General features: G+C 41.6%; 1 protein-coding gene across 36 annotated transcripts in view; it reads right to left on the bottom strand.

Moving 5' to 3' along the window:
- Window positions 1-21126, bottom strand: part of CLASP1 (cytoplasmic linker associated protein 1) — a 307493-nt gene extending 286367 nt beyond the window's left edge. For 34 of the 36 annotated variants that reach the window (XM_053596855.1, XM_053596870.1, XM_053596859.1 and 31 more), the window contains exon 1: window positions 20480-20703. The gene's annotated coding sequence lies outside the window, so the exon portion shown is untranslated. Of the gene's footprint in view, window positions 1-20479; window positions 20704-21063 lie in introns of those variants that run through there. The other 2 variants (XM_053596856.1, XM_053596857.1) reach the window with 2 other exon arrangements.
- Between the last annotated feature and the right edge of the window lie 205 nt (window positions 21127-21331).

Here is a 21331-nt window from a genome sequence, read left to right as displayed (position 1 = left end):
TGATAATAATGCAGAAAATAGAACACAAGGAAGTAACAGAAATCATCTGCATATTTTACCCATTTTGAACTTCATACAAGTTTCTTCATATAAAAGCCCATCATGATTGTTTATCCTTTTAAAAAATAAATACAAAAAAAATAAAAATAAAAATATACCATCTGCACCTCTTATGTAGCAAACCTCTTATAGTTAAATTATATAACCAGAAGTGGTTAACATTGTTGTAATTCCCACATCTTTCTGGGAAAATTACTAACCAGTACAAATTTTTGGTCAGCAATCAGCAATATGTATCAAAGGTCATAAATATGATAATATCCTTCAACTTAATAATCCCATTTCTTTGAATTGATACTAAGGAAATAACACATAAGAAACAAGCTTTGAAAAAAAAAAGACAGTCACTGTTGTATTTATGTAATTAACAAAAAAAAAACTCACATTTCAAAGATCGTGGTTTGTTAAAATTTGCCACATTGACTCAAAATGATAACACTACTAAAAACTAAAACGATGTATACTATGTAGTTATAAAGAAACTATTCATAAAACACGCATGACCTAAAATTACTTACTAAAAAGTATGGACACATGGACAGTCTCTTTTTTTTTTTTTTGTAGAGACAGAGTCTCACTGTACCGCCCTCGGGTAGAGTGCCGTGGCATCACACGGCTCACAGCAACTTCTAACTCTTGGGCTTAGAGCGATTCTCTTGCCTCAGCCTCCCAAGCAGCTGGGACTACAGGCACCTGCCACAACGCTCGGCTATTTTTTTGTTGCAGTTTGGCCAAGGCTGGGTTTGAACCTGCCACTCTCAGCATATGGGGCAGGCGCCCTACTCACTGAGCCACAGGCGCCGCCCCACATGGACAGTCTCAATGACACATTAGGAAATAATAGCTTATGTGGGGATGATTTGATGTGGGTTTTCATCTACTGGTCTCTCAACTTTCTTTATTATTATCACATTATTGTAACAAGACTATAAATAAATTTAACTGATTATGACTGGAGTCAACTGGACAGCAGTTAGAGAGACAGGTGGAAAGTGAATATATTGACCTCAGCTATCCTGAACCAAGACAGACTCACCCAAATATGCCATGCTATCAGATGGCCAGAAGGCCAGTTCTACATTTCTTTTCCCAAAAGATAAATCCTAACAGAGATATATAAATATAAAATCTTGAATTTACATTTTTTAAAGCAACTACCCTGTTTCCCTGAAAATAAGACATCCTCCGAAAATAAGACCTACTTACAGGAAGGATAAGACATCCCCTGAAAATAAGACTTAGCGCATCTTTGGGAGCACACCTTAAAATAAGACACAGTCTTATTTTCGGGGAAACAGGGTATATATGTACTAAAGGAGAAAAATCTGAGTTGGCAGCTATCACACAGAAGAAAGATCAGAAGACTTCATGAACCACAACTTCAATATAACCAACAAAATCACGTAGCTAAAAAGACAGTTTAGTTCACATAAAAAGAACATTAAGCTGAGAGACAGAAGGCACAGTTCTCATTCTAGTTCTATCAGGACTGAATTTCAATTGCAGGCTTTGGTTTCTCATCTGCAAATCGAAAAGATCATGATGCTGGCTCGGCGCCTGCAGCACAGTGGTTACGGTGCCAGCCACATGCACTGAGGCTGGCAAGTTCGAACCTGGTCTGGCCCGGGCCAGCTAAGCAACAATGACAACTGCAACAACAACAACAACTACAAAAATAGCTAGGTGTTGTGGCAGACACCTATAGTCCCAGCTACTTGGGAGGCTGAGGCAAGAGAATCGCTAAAGTCCAAGAGTTTGACATTGCTATGATCTATGACTCCACAGCACTCTACCAAGGGCAACAAAATGAGACTCTCAAAAAAACAAAACAAAAAAAACCAAAGATCATAATGCAACCTCCCCTGCCCACCTCACAGGTACTATTCTGATAACATTCATTTATGTATCTATAAAAAAAGGGTAATACAGTGTGTAGAAGGATATATTCCAAACTGAGTGGGTGTTTTTCCAAAGGGGACTGAGACTGAGGGCCACATCTTTCCCTTTATCTGCACTGTTTAAATTTTTAGGAGGATCTATTCGGCTATTAAGGAATTTTTTTTTTTTTTTTTTTGTAGAGACAGAGTCTCACTGTACCACCCTTGGGTAGAGTGCCGTGGCGTCACACGGCTCACAGCAACCTCTAACTCTTGGGCTTACGCAATTCTCTTGTCTCAGCCTCCAGAGTAGCTGGGACTACAGGCACCCGCCACAACGCCCGGCTATTTTTTTGTTGTTGTTGCAGTTTGGCCAGGGCTGGGTTTGAACCCGCCACCCTCGGCATATGGGGCCGGCGCCCTACTCACTGAGCCACAGGCGCCGCCCTATTAAGGAATTTTTTAAATTTAAGCTTCTAAGAGCTAATGCAATCAGTAGCAGCACTAATATGGAATGCAGAGTTCTCAAGCTTTGAGGCATCTAAGAATCATTTGGGGACTGTTAAAAGAGTAGCTGCCCAAGTCCCATGCAGACTTACAGGACCAAATTCTCTGGATGGAAGACAGCAAAATAAGGCCAGGCCATTTGTATTTTTTTTTTTTTTTGTAGAGACAGAGTCTCACTTTATAGCCCTCAGTAGAGTGCTGTGGCATCACACAGCTCACAGCAACCTCCAACTCCCGGGCTTAAGCGATTCTCTTGCCTCAGCCTCCCGAGTAGCTGGGACTACAGGCACCCGCCACAACACCCGGCTATTTTTTGGTTGCAGTTTGGCTGGGCCCGGGTTTGAACCCGCCACCCTCGGTATATGGGGCCGGCGCCTTACCAACTGAGCCACAGGCGCCGCCCATGGCTATTTGTATTTTAACAAGTTCTCAAAGTGATTCTAGGAACTTGAGTACAGCAACTACTACTACATTGTTGTTTGTTTGGGTTGGGGGGGTTGTTTTTGTTTTTTTAGATACTCTCACTTTGTCGCCCTCGGTAGAGTGCCATGGCATCATAGCTCACATCAACCTCAAACACTTGGGCTCAAGCAATTCTCTTGCCTCAGCCTCCCAAGTAGCTGAGACTATAGGCACCCTCCACAATGCCTGGCTATTTTTAGAGAAGAGGTCTCACTAAGGGTGAGCTCCAACCTGTGAGCTCAGGCTCCCAGAGTGCTAGGGTAACAGACGTGAGCCACCACGCCCAGCCTACTACATTGTTATTAATATTAAATATCAACTCCTACCATGTATTATCCATTTAATATATGCCAGTTACGGTCCTTAGCACTTTACATGTAGTATCTCATTTAGTCCTACAACAACCCTATAGGGAGGTGCTGCTAATATTAACACGGCCCCTACCCTACCCGCATCATCATTTTACAGATGAAGATGCTAAAACAGAGATTATTGAAATGGCCAAAAGTCATAGGACTAGTAAGTGACATAGCTGTACACTCTACTTGAGGCCATATAAAAGTTTTCTGTTTTAGTTCAGACAATGCAGTTAAAGGATGATAAAAAGGAGCTGCCTACAGAAAGCATAATGAGCCCACATTAAAGCAGGAGAGGACTAGGGATTCAGAGCTATTTACATACTTGCAGTATAAATAGCCATCAGCTCATGTTTTGGATGTTCCCCCAACAGACTGTAAGCCCCTGAAGTGCGAGGGCCACGTATGTCTTCAATTATACCCTTTTGGTACCTGGTACCTAACTCAAGAGAGGGTTTAGTAAATAAATTAATAAATCTGGAAAAGGCCTGATGAGTGTCCTGGGAAATATGAAGGGCTATTATGTGGAAAAGAAACACACTTAATGCTGCTTCAGGAGGTGTAACTAAGGTCAAAAGGTAAAAGGGGAAAGGCAGATTGTAGTGTAGACTAAAAACATTACTGGCAACTGAGACCTACCCAGGCAGAGAAGCCTGCCTGCTTTGTTTGAGGCTGCTGGTCACAATGTAACAGACATAAGGAAGGATGACTGACTACCAGACCTCAAAGAGCTCCTCCAAGGCTCAAATTCTATTAGTCTAAATTATGATACATTTGTTTATTCTTTCATACATTCCACTAGTTACATAAGCTACAAAAGAAGAGAGAATACTGCAATTTGTTCTCCCTGCATCCTCAAGGATCTAGAGAAGAGTAAATGCCACAGGAGTGACTCTCAGCAAGGAAGAAGGTGAGGGGTACCTGGGAATCTGCAAGGAGACTTCCAGGCAGGAAACAAGAAAGAAGTTACCAAAAGTGTTATTGAAGAAATGCCATCATTTGAGTACATCTGAGCTGGATCTTTAGGGATTTGTGGAGGGAGGTAGGACGAAAGCTGCTATAAGAATTTGGGAGGCATATCAATGTGGCAGCAATGGCTGAGCACTAAGGGGGCAAGAAAGACCTGGGCTGGTATGGCTCGGCACCCATAGCTTAGTGGTTAGGTTGCCGGTCACATACACTCAGGCTGGCACGTTCGAACCCAGCCCAGGCCCGCTAAACAACCATAACTGCAACAACAACAAAAATAGCCAGACATTGTGACAGGTGCCTGTAGTCCCAGCTACTAGGGAGGCTGAGGCAAGAGAATCGCTTAAGCCCAAGAGTTTGAGGTTGCTGTGAGCTGTGATTCCATAGCATTCCACAGAGGGTGACATACCTCTGAGACTCTGTCTCAAAAAAGAAAGAAAGAAAAGACCTGAGCTAGTAAACAACCTGCTAGAAACAATCAGTAAATTCCAGTACTTTAGAGGTCATTTAGTCAAACACATACACACATTCTTTATCGATGATGCACTGGGTAAAGAAAAGTTATAATAAATTTCATTTTACAAACCAAAAAACCGTATCATCAATGATTTCTTTGCTTAGGTTTTTATGGCTAATACATCACCCTCTTTTATTTTCTAGGAAATCTTTTTTTTTTTTTTCTTTTAATTTCTAGGAAATCTTTTAAGTGATTGTCCTTTTGAACATTTATGTTTTACTACTGTTTACTATTTCCACTATTTAATTTGATAACCAGATTTCCAGTTATCAAAACTGGGAATTTTAATAACTCAGCCATGAGCCTAATATTTATAATCCCTTAAATAGGTATAATAAAATATCAACTATACTGCAAAATAAAAAGTATTATAATCTAAAAACTACAATGTTGAGAAGACTGTAAAGAACAAAGGGTATGTCAAACAATAAATTTAATTGTCAGGCCCACGAAACTATCTCATTCAATTTATAAATCATAACACTGACACTGAGCTACCTAAGAGAATTAACAAGACGGAAGCAACAAATCTAAATCCAAAACCAGTGAACAAAATATAACACACTTCAACAATAAACCTAATGCTTTAGCCAATTATTTCTCAACAACCTTGTCTAACTATTTTAAGAATCTGAAATCTTGTTCTATAAAAAGCAAGTTCTCATCAACTGAACTATACTTAAGAGATTCTATCCCGCTAGCTACTGAAGCATAACAAACCAGCTTCAGATTTTTGCTTGCTCTCAGCACAAAAAATACCTACCTCTTTTGCATAAATTCAATCTGTGGGTTAATTCAAAAGGCTGACATACCGGGAGATTTGCGTTTTCGATTTTAAAACAGATTTTTGGTATAAACTTAGCAAAAGTCTTTTCAGTATTAACCGCTTTAATGGTTACATGGAGACACAGTATTTGACACTTCCACTACCAAGTCTCTTCAAAAGACTTGACTTTGGTTAACCTCAGTTGAGAGAATTGAAAACTATGGCTGAAAATTAATCAATAAAAATTAAACTCGGGCGGCGCCTGTGGCTCAGTCGGTAAGGCGCCGGCCCCATATACCGAGGGTGGCAGGTTCAAACCCGGCCCCAGCCAAACTGCAACCAAAAATAGCCGGGCATTGTGGCGGGCGCCTGTAGTCCCAGCTGCTCGGGAGGCTGAGGCAAGAGAATCGCTTAAGCCCAGGAGTTGGAGGTTGCTGTGAGCTGTGTGAGGCCACGGCACTCTGCCGAGGGCCATAAAGTGAGACTCTGTCTCTACAAAAAAAAAAAAAAAATTAAACTCTAAAATTCTAAAACAATGGTACACATTAGCCTATAATAAACTATGAATTATAGAAATTGAGATTTGAGTAACAACTGCTAAACAGGTGTAATTACACAATTTTACAAGGATGAATAAACAGCTCATCATAATTTAAATCTTTCTTAGCAAACAGAAAGCATAAATAATATTCAGTATTCCAGGGCACTATGTTATTTTTCTTATCCATACGTGTCTGAATCAGTTACTATTCTCCCACTCCCTTGATGAGCAACTGGAAACCCACTACTGTCCAGAACTCCTCACACCAAGAGCTCAGTGATTCAATGAATGTCACAAATAATAACCGAAATGAAAACGATAATTTCCAAAGGCAGAATTGATACCAGACTGTGGCACCAAATATGGAGCAAAGTGTATGACAGCTGAAACCCCCCCCTTACAAACTGAGATTAACGGCCTCAAAACTCTATGAAGGAACAGGCTAAGCTAAAATAATAATAATCAACCACCCAGTCTGCTAGCTAATAGTTACTATCCCTTTGTTAGCGCTTCTGTAATTGCTGGAGAGCACAGCAATTAGTTGTAAAGATTCTTAAATTTTCTCTATAGATAACAACACCTGTTCAGAACCTAGAGGTAGTTTTAGAGCTATCTTCCAGGGTCAGCATTCTAGTGGATTGGCTAACCCACCCAGACCAGAAGCCCATACCAACAAACCAAATAACTGAAATCATGACCCAGGAGCTGAAGCAAAACAAGAAGATGACTGCCAGACCCCTATAAATTTGCCCCAAACTTAGACAATTACCAAAGCTAATTACCTAATCACCTGCCTGACATATTATCTTAAATCTCCCCATTCTCAGGGAGGTGGATCTAAGAAATTCTTCCTATGTCCCAACTTAGCGCTGTGTGGAATAAATTCTTGGTCTGCTGTAAACCCTGCTGTCTCTGGATATTGGCTTCCTCTTGGACAGCAGGCAGATTATATACTATCAGACTAAAACAAAGCAAACTTCTGGGACTTTAATTAGAAAGGTGATATGTTGGGCGGCGCCTATGGCTCAAAGGAGTAAGGCACCGGCCCCATATGCCAGAGGTGGCGAGTTCAAACCCAGCCCCAGCCAAAAAAAAAAAAAAAAAGAAAGGTGATATGTCCATGAGTATTGATAACTCAACCTCAAACAGAACAGAAATTACATGGAACTGAACTTATTTATTATAACTTTTTGTTTGAAACTTTGCTGATTTTGCTTGTTTTGTTTTCCAGAAATCAAGAAAGCGTTTTCCTTTTAACCTGTCTATAGCTTACAACAAAGCATATTTGAATATTTGCACACAACACTCAAACCATTCCTCTAGAATTCACAAACTAGTTGTTAAGTACTCTCAATTTATGGCAGTGTAGTTACTCGCATAGGTTCAGTAAGAAACTGTCTCCCAGCAGAGCTGGGAGCAGCGAGCAGCACAAGACATACAAGAAGCACAAGAGGTGCAGGCCACAGACATTCTCATGGCCACTGAAACCCAAATGGGAGCCATTTGGACCTAAGGCATCAAGAACTGCACACAGCCCACAGGGGAAGGGCACCACCTATGAGCCCAGAAGTGGGCTCTACCCAAAACATGTATCTGCCCAGCATCTTGACCTTGGACTTCACAGGCTCTAGAACGACAAGCAACTTCAGTAGGTGCCTAAAGGTAAATACAAAGTGTAATCCATGAGGAGATGTGTCTACTACACTGTGGAAGAACTTGAGTTATCTAAATTACACAGGGTCATTTTAACCCCAGAGCCTATAATTAAAAAAGAACAAGGGGAAGGAGGAAAAGAGAGAAGAAAGCAGGGGAAGGAATAAAGAAGAAGAAAATACACATGAGGAGAAACCAACAGAAAAAAACTCTGGCAACACAAAGAACAAGAACAGATCAAACCCCCTAAGAGATCAAGTGGAGCTACCACAGAGATTCTAACCATAAAAAAATGGTAGAAATGGGCTCAGTGCCGTAGCACAGTAGTTACGGAGCCAGCCATGTACACCAAGGCTGGAAGGTTCAAACCCAGACCAGACCAGCTAAACAACAATGACAAATGCAACAAAAAATAGCTGGGTGTTATGGTGGGCATCTGTAGTCCCAGCTATTCAGGAGGCTGAGGCAAGAAAATTGCTTAATTGATTAAGGTTGCTGTGAGCTGTGACAGCACGGCACTCTACCAAGGGCAACACAGTCAGATTCTGTCTCAAAAAAAAAAAAAAAGAAAGAAAAGAAAAGAAATTGTAGAAATGAAAGAAATAGAACTCAGATTATGGATGGAAAAGATAATGAAGTGAATTAAAGGGAAAGTGGAAAACTAGCAAAAAAAAAAAAAAAAAAAGGCCTTAGAAATTAAAGGTATCAATTCATAATTGTCAAGTCATGGAAGAAGCCCAAGTGCCCATCAACCCATGAATGGATTAATAAATTGTGGTATATGTATACCATGGAATACTATGCAGCCTTAAAAAAGACAGAGACTTTACCTCTTTTATGTTTACATGGATGGAGCTGGAAAAAAATCTTCTTAGTAAAGTATCTCAAGAATGGAAGAAAAAGTATCCAATGTACTTAATACTTTAATGAAATACATTTATAAGTACTCACACTTTCTTATGAAAGACAGATCACAACTATAGCCCAGGATGAAGGAGAGAAGTAGAGAGGGATGGGAGGGGAGGGGGTTCAATAGAGGGAGGGTAAACAATGGGACCACACCTATGAAGCATATTCTAAGGATACAAGTCAAATCTACCAAGTATAGAACATAAATGTCTTAACACAATAATTAAGTAAATGAGGTGAAAGGTGTATTAATTGGTTTGATGTAACTATTCCAAATGTATACAAAAATCAACACCTTCGCTCGGCGCCTATGGCTCAAGCAGCTAAGGTGCCAGTCACCCACCTGAGCTAGCAGGTTCGAATCCAGCCGGGGCCCACCAAACAATGATGGCTGCAACCAAAAAATAGCCAGGCGTTGTGGCGGGCGCCTGTAGTCCCAGCTACTTGGGCCCAGGAGTTGGAGGTTGCTGTGAGCTGTGAAGCCACAGCACTCTACCCAGGGTGACAGCCTGAGGCTTTGTCTCAAAAAAAAAAAAAAAAAAAAAAATCAACACCTTGTACCCCACAAAAGCATAAATGTATTCATGATCTATGTGTATATGACTTAATAAAAGGAAAAAACACAATTCCAAATAAAGTTTTGTTTTACTCAAAAAAAAAAGAAAGAAAAGAAATTCAAGATAGGCCAGGCATAGTGGCTCACACTATATTCCTAGCACTCTGGGAGGCCAAGGCAGGAAAGATCACCTGAGCTCAGGAGTTCAAGACCAGCCTGAGCAAAGTGAGACTCCATCTCTACTAAAAACAGAAAAATTAGCCTATTGTCCCAGCTACTAGGGAGGCTGAAGTAGGAAGATCACTTGAGCCCAGGAGTTGGAGGTTGCCGTGAGCTAGGTTGAGGCCATGGCACTGTAGCCTGAACAACAAACGGAGACTCTGTCTCAAAAACAATAAATAAAATTAAAGACAAAGTCTCCAAGGATCTAGACAAAATTAGGAAGGATATAACCTGAGCTTAAAGAATTGACGGAGGCACATTCAGGATTTTTTAAATATAACAGAAAGATCCAACAATAATTTAAAACAATGGAGAAGAAAGAATCTCAGAGCTTGAAGACAAGGCTCTGGAGCTAACCTTCATTTAAAGAGACATATGAGAGTAAAAGCAGAGCAATCTCTTAGACAGTTATAGAACTAAAGAAAGCATACAAAAATACAAATTATAGGCATCCCTGAAAGACAAGAAAGTAAAAAGCATGGAAACTCAAGTTGATATTATAGTTAAAATTTTCCAAGCATCATCAAAGATTCAGTCATACACCTACTAGATAGATATCAAACCCTGGGATAACTCAATTGAAAAAGGGCTTCTCCTGGATACATTGTAATCAACTGGCCAAAGACAAAATAAAGAGAAAATTCCACTTTCAAGCAGCAAGGCCTAAGCAGCAGTTGACCTACAAGGGCAAACCCATCAGGTTAACAGCTGAATTCTTAGCCAGAAATTTACAAGCCAGAAGAGAGAAGGCTTCTACATTCAATCTTCTCAAACAAAATCACTGCCAGCCTAGGATTCTGTATCCTGCAAAGCAAAGTTTCATGTTCCATAGAGAAATCAAATCTTTCCCTCACAAGCAAACACTGAGGAAATTTGCCACTATAAGGCCTGCTCTGCAGGAAGTACTCAGACATGCACTACATACAGACCAACACTGCAAACCCCTCAGCAAAATTAAGACACCTGGAAATTAAAGAACAAAGGCAAGGGCAGCGCCTGTGGCTCAGTGGGTAGGGCAGTGGCCCCATATACCACGGGTGGCAGGTTCAAACCCAGCCCCAGCCAAACTGCAACAAAAAAATAGCCGGGCATTGTGGCAGGTGCCCGTAGTCCCAGCTATTTGAGAGGCTGAGGCAAGCCCAGGAGTTGGAGGTTGCTGTGAGCTGTGACGCCACAGCACTCTACGGAAGGTGATATAAAGTGTGACTATCTCTATAAAAAAAAAAAAAACAAAGCCAAAGTGATAAAACAAGGCCTCATACAAAAAGACAAACAGAATTCCATCTTACCTATCAGTTATCTCAATTAACGTAAATCACATGAATTCCCCAATAAAGAGGCATAGGCTGGCTGACTAGATCGAAAAATACAAGTACTTCCTGTCTTCAGAAAATGCTTCTAACCCCCAAAGACAAATCAAGACTCAGAATGAAGGGTTTGAAAACAGTATTTCATGCATATGGAAACCAAAAGAAAGTGAGAGTTGCAATTCTTATTTCAACTACAACTGACTTTAAACCAACAAACGTAAAGAAAGACAAAGATGGACATCACATATTAGTCAAGGGAACAACACAAAAACAACACATTTCAATACTAAATATTTATGCACCCAACTTAAACACTCCTCGATGTATAAAGCAAACTTGGTCTGAACAATACGATAAACAACACCACCTTAATAATCAGGAACTTCAACACCCCCTGACAGTACTGGAAAGATCCTCAAAGCAGAAGCTAAACAAATGTTGACTTAAAACACAACTCCAGAACAGATGGGCTTAACGGATATATACAGAACATTTCACCCCAATACTACTAAATATACATTATTTTAACCTTCTCATGGATCATTCTCTAAGACAGATCCTAGGTCAAAAATCAACACTCAAAACAAATTTTTGAAAATAGCAATTGTGGGCGGCACCTGTGCTCAGTGAGTAGGGCGCTGGCCCCATATGCCAAGGGTGGCAGGTTCAAACCCAGCCCCGGCCAAACTGCAACCAAAAAATAGCCGGGCGTTGTGGCGGGCGCCTGTAGTCCCAGCTGCTCGGGAGGCTGAGGGAAGAGAATCCCGTAAACCCAAGAGTTAGAGGTTGCTCTGAGCCGTGTGATGCCACGGCACTCTACCCGAGGGTGGTACAGTGAGACTCTGTCTCTACAAAAAAAAAAAAAAAAAGAAATTAGCAATTGTACCTTGTATCTTTACAGACTGCAATGAAATTAAAGTAGAATTCAATTCCAACAGAAACACTCATCCCCACAGAAAATCACGGAAACTAAATAATCTATTGCCAAATGATATAGCTGGGTCAAGGAGCAGATAAAGAAAGAAATCATTAGATTCTTAGAAAAAAATGACAATGAAGCCACAAGTCAAAACCTGTGGGATACTGCAAACGCAATCCAAAGAAGGAAATCCACTGCATTAAATGCCTACCTCCAGAAATCAGAAAGAGTGCAAATCAACAACCCAATGAATCATCTCAAAGAACTGGAAAAGGAAGAGCAACTATTCTCAAACCCAGCAGAAGAAAGAAATAACCAGGCTGGGCATGGTGGCTCACGCTTGCAATCCTAGCACTTGGGAGGCCAAGGCAGGTGGATTGCCTGAGCTCATGGGTTCAAGACCAGCCTGAGCAAGAGCAAGACCCCTATCTCTAAAAGCAGCCAGGCGTTGTGGTGGCCATTCCCAGCTACTTGGGAGGCGGAGGCAAGAGGATCACTTGAGCCCAAGAATTTAAGGCTGCTGTAATCTAAGACACTACGGCACTCTACAGAGAGTGACCAAGTGAGATTCTGTCTCAAAATAAAAAAAAGGAAAGAAAGAAAAGAAATAACCAAAATCAGATCAGAACTAAATGAAATGAAGAACAAAAGAACTGTTCAGAAGATTAATGAAACAAAAAGTTGGCTCTTTGAAATGATAAATAAAATTGATAAACCTAGCTGGGAGCAGTGGCTCAGGCCTATAATCATAGCACTCTAGGAGGCTGAGATAAGTAGATTGCTTGAACTCAGGAATTTGAGACCAGCCTGAACAAAAGCAAGACCCCATCTCTACAAAGAACAGCCAGGCATTGTGGCGGTGCTTGTAGTGGGTACCTACAGTCCCAGCTACTTGGGAGGCTGAAGCAAGAGGACCATTTGAGCCAAAGAGTTTGAGGTTGCTGTGAGCTACAACACTACAGCACTCTACCAAAGGCAACAAAGTGAGACTCTGTCTCAATTAACCAGAACAGAAAAGATCTCAAATAAGCTCAATGAGAAATAAAAACAAAGGAAAATAACAAGAGATATCACAGAAATACAAAACATCATCACTGAATACTCAAAAACTCTACGCCCACAAATTTAAAAATGTGGAAGAAATGGCTCAGCTAACCATAGCACAGTGGTTACGGTGCCAGCCATATACACCAAAGCTGGCAGATTCAAACCTGGCCCGGGCCTGCTAAACAACAATGACAACTGTAACAAAAAATAGCCAGGCGTGGCAGGTGCCTATGGTCACAGCTACTTGGGACACTGAGGCAACAGAATCGCTTAGGCCCAAGAGTTTGAGGTTGCTGTGGGCCTTGATGCTACAGCACTCTACTGAAGGCAACAAAATGAGACTGTCTTAAAAAAAAAAAAAAGAGTGGAAGAAATGAACAAATTACTGGAATTACACTACCTCTCCAGACTCAACCAGGAAGAAATAGAACTTTTGAACAGACCAGTCTCAAGCACTAATATTGAAACAACAATAAAAAGGCTTCCAACAAAAAAAAGTCCCAGACCAGATGGTTTCACACCTAAATTCCAGCAAACTTAAGAGTTTGTACCTATGTTATAGAATCTATTCTAAAACACTGAGAAGGAAGGAACCCTCCCCAACTCCTTCTACAAAGGACATATAACCCTGTTGCCAAAACACGGAAAGAATACAACAAAAAAAGAAAACTATAGACCAATATCATTAATGAATATTGTCACAAAAGTACTAAATAAAGCATCAAAAAAATAATTCATCATGATCAACTGGGTTTCATCCCAAGGGATACAAGGCTGTTTCAACATATGCAAATCTATAAACGTAATTCACCACATAAAAAGAAATAAAAACAAAGACCATGTGATCCTCTCAATAGACACAGAAAAAGCATTTGATGAAATTCAGAATTCTTTTTTGGTAAGAACATTTAAGAAAATTGGCACAGATGGGACATTCCTTAAATTGATAGAAGCCATCTATGACAAACCCACAGACAACATCATATTGAATGGAGAAAACCTGAAAGCATTTCCACTTAGAACTGAAACCAGACAAGGATGTCCACTACTCTTCAACAGTGCTAGAAGTCCTAGCCAGTGCAATCAGACAAGAGAACAAAATTAAAGGTATTCAAATGGGGACAGAGGTGGTTAAACTATCACTCTTTGCTGATGATATGATCATATACACAGAAAACCCCAAGGCTTCAACCATGAGACTCTTGCCTGAAATTGGTAAAGAAATACAGCAATGTCTCAGGATATAAAATCAATGTAGACAAATCAGTAGCCTTTGTGTATGCCAACAAGGGTCAAGCTAGAATCAAGTCAAAGACACAACACCCTTCACAATAGCATTAAAGAAATACCAAAGGGGATGAGAGGGAGGGGGTATGTACTCACTTAATAAGCATGATGTTAAGAGTATATAGCACACCTTCTGGGTGAGGGACAACTACAACCAGGACTCTGTCCAACAAATATAACAATGTAACCTAATCCTCTGTATCCTCATATTAATCTGAAATAAAAAATAAATAAAAAATAGAAAATAAAAACAAAAAAGAAAACGAAATATCTTGGAATATATTTAAAAGATCTCGCCGGGCGCGGTGGCTCACGCCTGTAATCCCAGCACTGTGGGAGGCTGAGGCGGGAGGATTGCTTGAGCTCAGGAGTTCGAGGCTTGTCTGAGCGAGAGTGAGACCCCAACTCGTGAAAAAACTGGAAAAACCCAGCCAGGCGCAGCGGCGAGCACCTGTAATCCCAGCGGCCCCGGAGGCTGAGGCAGCAGGGTGCCCACAGCCGGAGTCCCAGGCTGCGGTGAGCTCCGACGCCACTGCCCTCTGCTCAGGGCATAGGGTAGAACTCTGCCTCGACAAAAAAAAAAAAAAAAAAAAGATCTCTAGAGAGAACTGCGAAACACTGCGAAAAGAAATCTCAGAGGATGTAAATAGACAGAAGCCATGCTCATGGCTTGGAAGAAAATGTCTGTACTACACAAACAACCTACAGATTTAATGCAATCCCCATTAAAATACAAACGTCATACTTTGAAAATCTTGAAAAATAGACTCCTACATTTTGCACAGAACCAGAAAAAAAATCCAATAACCAATGCATCTCTACAAATTAAGAACAAATCTGGGGTCACCACTTTACCAGACTTCAGGCTATACTACAAGTCTAAGGTGATCAAAACAGCAGAGTACTGGCATAAAAATTAGAGACGTAGAGTTATGGAACAAAACAGAGAATCTAGAGATAAAAACAGCCTCCTATTGCCATCTGATCTTTGACAAAGCAAACAAAACATACACTGGGGAAAAGAATCCTTATTCAATAAATAGTGCTGGAAGAACTAGTTACCCCTAATTAAAAGACTGAAACCGAACCCACACTTCTTATCATTTACAAAAATTAACTCACAATAGATAAAAGGTTTAAAACTAAGACATGAAACTATAAAAACCCTAGGAAAAAGTGTGGGAAAAATTCTTAATCTTATTGGCCTAGGGAAAGAATTTATAGAGAAGACCCCACTGGCAGTTGCAGCAACAAAAATAAATAAATAAATGGGACCTGGTAAGTTTAAAAGCTTCTGCATAGCTAAGGACACAATCAACAAAGCAAACTGACAACCTACAGAATGTGAGAAGATATCTGCATGCTATGAATCCAACAAAGGGCTAATAACCATAATCTGCAAAGGACTCAAGCAGATCAATAAGAAAAATCAAAAACCCTATTAAAAACCGGGCAAGAGACATGAACAGAAACTTTTCTCATGAGGACAGACCAACAAACGCAAGACAAAATCCTCATGGTCCCTGATCATTAGAGAAATGAAAATCAAAACTACTTTGAGATATCACCTAACCCCCATGAGAATGGCTCACAGTACAAGGTCTCGAAAGCAAAAGATGAAGGCATGGAGGAAGGGAGGAGAGAACACTCAGACACTGCTGGTGGGACTGCAAACTACTATAGCCTCTATGGAAAGAAGTAAGGAGACTCCTCAAAGAACTAAAAGTTGACCTACCATTTGACGCTACAATCCCATGACTAGGTATCTAGTCATACACAAAAAAGACATTTCACCATAAGGACATAATGCACTTGAATGTACCAGCACAGTTCACAACTGCAAAGATATGAAAACAACCTAGGTGCCCTTCAGCACAGGAATGGATTAATAAATGGTGGCATATACATTCCATAGAACACTATTCAACCATAAAAAAGGGAGACTTATCTTTTGCAACAACCTGGACAGATGTGGAGAACATTCTCCTAAGTAAAGTATCCCAAGAATGGAAAAATAAGCATCACATGTACTCAGTACTAAATTGGAACCAATAGATAAAAAACTACATCCTCACGTGAGAGAAAAACTCTCTTAAATTCAAGTAGGGTGGGCAGTGCCCGTACCTCAGTGGGTAGGGTGCCGGCCACATACACTGGGGCTGGCGGGTTCAAGCCTGGACTGGGCCTGCTAAACAACAATGACAATTTCAATCAAAAAATAGCTGGGCGTTGTGGTAGACACCTATAGTTCTAGCTACTCGGGAGGCTGAGGCAAAAGAATCACTTAAGCCCAAGAGTTAGAGGTTGCTGTGAGCTGTGACCCATAGCACTCTACTGAGGGTGACATAGTGAGACTCTGTCTCAAAAAAAAACAAAAGAAAGAAAAGAAAAGAAAATATTCAGTAGGGTGGAAGGGGTTGGGTAAATTCTCAACCTGTGGGGACATTGCATGGGTATATTACACACATCCTGAGTGAAAAACACAACTACAATTCAGAGTTTAATCTTGCAAAAGCAATCTATGTATGGCTAATTGTATGTACCCCCATACTGATCTGAATTTTTTTTTTTGAGACAAAGTCTCACTCTGTTGGTTCAGCTTAAGTGCCATGGTGTCATCATAGCTCACAGAAATTCAAACTCTTAAGCTAAAGTGATCCTCTTGCCTCAGCTTTCCAAGTAGCTGGGACTACAGGCACCTACCACAACACCCAGCTACTTTTTCTATGTTTAATAAAGATGGGGTCTTGCTCTTGCTCACGCTAGTCTTGAGCTGCTAAACTCAGGCAATCTGCCAATCTCAGCCTCTCAAAGGGCTATGATACAGGCATAAACCACCATGTCCAGCCTGATAGATTTTTTTCTATTTGTAGAGGGAGGGGGGCATCTGTTATCTTCTATAGGACATAATGGCATATTTTCAGACGTGCCCAGACTATGTTAGGGAATTAAGATTGACTTTATAAGGCTGATAAAAAGCCCACTGGAAAAACTTGTCAGGTACCTCATCAATTAACATTTCCTAATCCATGGTGAGCAAAGAACATCACTTTCTGACAAGTCCAGGAATCCCAAAAGAAAAGAGTAATTTACCCAATCCATACAGGTATCAAAGAGGCTTTTAAGTCTAACCTGAGATTCCTTATGAAAAATTTCCAGCAAAGTCAATTTTAAAAGAAAGAAGTCTTTATGGCTAAAAATTATTCTTACTATACTTCATGCAAATAAGGCCATGTATAATGAGAATGAAGTTTATTTTGACAAGTAAATTAATCTTATTATGATTTACCTTGAATAAAATTGGTATAGAAAAATATGGTTCATAAATGAAAAACTATGATCCACCTATATTAGATTCTACATTGCCTTATCTACATTGCCACCTCACAGAAACAGATGTTAAAGTAAACTGATCTGTTCAGAGGGCTAAGAGATTGCCCAAAAGATATAGAATGATACACAATAGTCAGATTTGCTCCAATTTTGTTTTTTTTTTTTTCTTCTCTCTTCTTAGTCCTAAAATAACATCTCAGGTTTTCATATGTAAAACATTTTAAATTCAAATTGGGGACAAAAAACAATGAGAAATATTTACTCCAAAATACATTGCTTTGATATTTTGATATATTTTAGTATGGCTGTCACAAAAATAACATTGCAAAAGCTTACTGGAAATGCCAATCCCTATCTACAGCCAACACTGATGTGACTAGAAATTTGTCTCTGACTCTAGGACAGTGGTTCTCAACCTGTGGGTTGCGACCCCTTTTTAACAATGAAAATACATTGCGGAATTAGGAAGGTTGAGAACCACTGCTCTAGGACTAATCACACACACAAAAAAGAAACACAACAAGCCTTACAGCTCAACAAAGATGCTGAAGTCATTAGCCCAGGTACTGCTAGATCAGAAATGTTCAACCATTTTTTTCCTCTGAAGCACATTTGATGAAGAAAAGTTGTCTTAGATGGGGCACAGTGGCTCACACCTGTAATCCCAGCACTCTGGAAGGCCAAGGCAGGTGGACTGCTTGAGCTCACAAGTTCAAGACCAACCTTGAGTGAAAGTGAAACCCCATCTCTACTAAAAATAGGAAAAAAAAAAAAAAACTGAGGCAAGAGGACAGCTTGAGCCCAAGTTGGGGATTGCTGTGAGCTATGACACCACAGCACTCTACCCAACGCGACAGCTTGAGACTGTCTCAAAAAAAAAAAAAGAAAGAAGAGTTGTCTTGAGCCACACACAGTAAGTATACAAAGTTAATGAAAGCTGATTAGCAAAAAAAAAAGGTCCACGCATACTTCTCATGATAAAGTATGAAAAAGTCCTCATAAAATCAGCATGCATCCCACGGGTCGAAGGTTGGACACCCCTGTCCTAGATAATCAGGCACTGCTAGATTTCTTGCTGGCTAACGAAAAGGAAGTCTGTACAATTTCAAAAACTACCTGCTTGCTGTACCTCAGGAAAAGTTAAAACCCAAATAGAAAAATTCTCAAAAAAAAAAAGAAAAAAAAAAAAAGAAAAATTCTCAACAAGCTGTGTAGCTACCACTAAGCTCTACCCACAGCTGTCTGGTTTTCAGGAATTGCACTTGGATCATCTTGTAGTCTACTGTTCACTGAAGTACTGTGCTAAGGCTGTAAATAAGACTACTAATGTTCTCTTCATGAGTCTCTTAGACTCAAAACCCAGCATTCATGGATATTTGCAGGTGGCTGACAAATAGTTTCATTCCCTTCACCCTGGGCACAACCCCTACTCTGCCTCATGTCAACCTGAAAAAGCCAGAGCTGTCATGAGCCCTTTCCCTTCTCATTTGCCCTCACCTCGAGACCCAGGTTGGGTAAAAGCCCAGAGGGAAACTGAAACCAGTCTTACAAATTGATGAAGGCAAGAACTAGAGTGAGGCCCCCAAAACTCTGTAAAGGAACAGGCTTCGCTAAAATATGGCAATAATCAGCCACTGTCCCCTTGTTTGCATCCCTGTAATTGCTACTTTAGAGGGCACAGCTAAAAGATTCTTAACTTTTATCCGTAGATAATATCACCTGTTTGGAAACTAGAGGTAGTTTGTGAAGTATCTTCCAGTCCCAGCATTCCAATGCATTGGCTAACCCACCCAGACTAGCAGCCTATACCAACAAACCAATTTGACTGGAATCAAGACCCCAGGAGTTGAAGCAAAACAAGATGATCTCCAGACCCTTATAATTTTGCTCCAAACTTAGCCAATTATCAAAGCTAATTAATTACCTAATCCCCTGCCTGTCAGACTATCCTTAAAAACCCTGTCTCCCCAATTCGTGGGGAGGCAGATTTGAGAAATCCATCCTTCCCTGCTTCGCGCTATGCAGAATAAACCCTTTCCCTGCTGTAAACTTTGCTGGCTCTGGGTATTGGCTTCCTCTTCAGCGGTGGGCAGATGAACCTGGCTGGGCAGCAACATAGCAAGAAACTGTTTCTCCCTTCTGACTCTTCAGCATCACTGCTTCCCAAAGGACTAGAGAATCCGACGCTTTCACTGCCACATCTACAAATTAAAGTATCATGTTTAAAGAGTTCACAGGTTCTATATAATGGTCAGTATTTAACGTATGAACCCCACTACACAGAAACTCACCAAGATGTAACACAACATGCTTTAGGGCTCCACATAATTTTTTCCTTAATTTTAAAAATAAACACAATTATTTTTAAAATATTATGTAATAAGTTAGACTTTGGAAAACCCCATACTCATCCTGAGCAGCTCGAAAACGGAAAGCAAAATTCAATTAGCTCCATTGTACGTAGCCAGGCTAACGTGCAAGATCACACACATCTTCGTCAAAGCGTCTCTGCTAATACCAAGGAACAACAAAGGCAAGTTGAGAAAGCTGCATAGGCTTAACCCAGCACTTGTTCGCTTTCCCAGCTTCGAAAAGAAGCTCTCTGAGAGCCCCAAGGACCAAAGGGACCCTCGGCATCCCACCAGGCCAGCTGCTCCGCTCAACACAGCTCGCTCAGCTTTTGTCTGGCCGAGCTAGGAGCCCCGGCCGCCCGCCTCCCCGACACCCCTTCCCTCTAGATCTTTCTCCACACCCATCACTCGCCGATGACTAGTTGTTGTGGGTTTCTCTCCCTCGCCCCCTCCCCTTGCAATCCCGGGCTTCTTTCAAACGCGACCCGTGCTTAGCCGGCCGGGGAGCGCAGGTTCTGGAAGGAGGCCCAGGGTGGGTTCTGGGAGAGGGGAAGAGAGAGGGGCACACAAAGCCCTGCTGACCCCACAGCCACCCCCATTCCCTCTGCAAAGCAGCCTGAGATCAGCGGCCAACTGGTTGGATAAACAACCCTCTCATTCCTGTTCCTCGCCCAGTTCTCACCTAAGGGCCACCCCCTCCCCCCAAAGTGCACACCAGAGCGGATGACAGCGCTGGACATCGCCCGCACCCAGACCCGCGCCCGCCACTGCGGGGGAGGGGCCAGGGGCCCCGGGAGGGCTCGGGTCTGAACCTCCTCGCTCTAACCGAGTACTTACAGCCCTATTATTCGCTACTGTTGCCGCTGCGGACCAGACAGCCGCCGCCTTCTCCTTCCTCCACCCCAATGAGGTTAAGCACTCGGTGCGGGGATTAAAAAAAAAAAAAAAAAAAAGCGGGGGGAGAGAGAGCTGGAGCCAGTGAGCGAGAAGTCGAGAGCGCGTGCGCAGTGTGGTCTCCCTTTTTCTCCTTACCGCCACCGACCCGGCCGCACCATAGAGAGTGTAAATCGAGACCAGAGAGGTGGCTACCTCTCTATGGTAACGCCCCGCGCAGGCGCCGGTCTGGCTGCCTCGGGCTTCGAGAGCTGAAAGCCCTGGGAGCTTGTGCCCCCAAGGAGAATGTTAGTTGACCCTGATGGGGACCCGTAGGGTAAAGATTCTTTAAGTGCGGCCAAAATATAGTTAGGGTCCTTAGGGAGTTGCAGGAAAATTCGGGCTAGAGAAGGAGGGTCGGATGTAAGCGGCCACAGCAACAAGGCAGCAGATAGCAAACAGAAAAAGTTAAAGAGGAGTCTGGAAAGCCTCGATAAAAGTCAACTGGAACTTCCTTTGATTTGGCGGCGGGGGGGGATGTCTAATACCTGAAGGAAACGGCCTTTCACTTCTGGGTTACACGCGCCCGCCCATCTCGGTAAAGGAAATTGTGCCTTACGACTTCCCGTAGAAGGTTGTGCGTCCCTTCTCTCTTCCCTTCCTGAGCAGGCGCGGACGCTTGTGCCGGAAGCGCTGCATTTTAACGGTTCTCTTCCCTGTTTGGAGAGGAGACGGCCCAGAGGATGCCTCCGAGACTTTTAGAGTGGGTCAGCCAGAGTCCTTTTCTTTTTTATTTATTTTTTAGAGACTCTCACT

Source organism: Nycticebus coucang, chromosome 7 (genome assembly GCF_027406575.1).
Source record: "Nycticebus coucang isolate mNycCou1 chromosome 7, mNycCou1.pri, whole genome shotgun sequence".
Lineage (NCBI taxonomy): Eukaryota > Metazoa > Chordata > Mammalia > Primates > Lorisidae > Nycticebus > Nycticebus coucang.
Note: the sequence above shows the minus strand (reverse complement) of the source record. Positions and strands in the feature narration are given on the sequence as shown.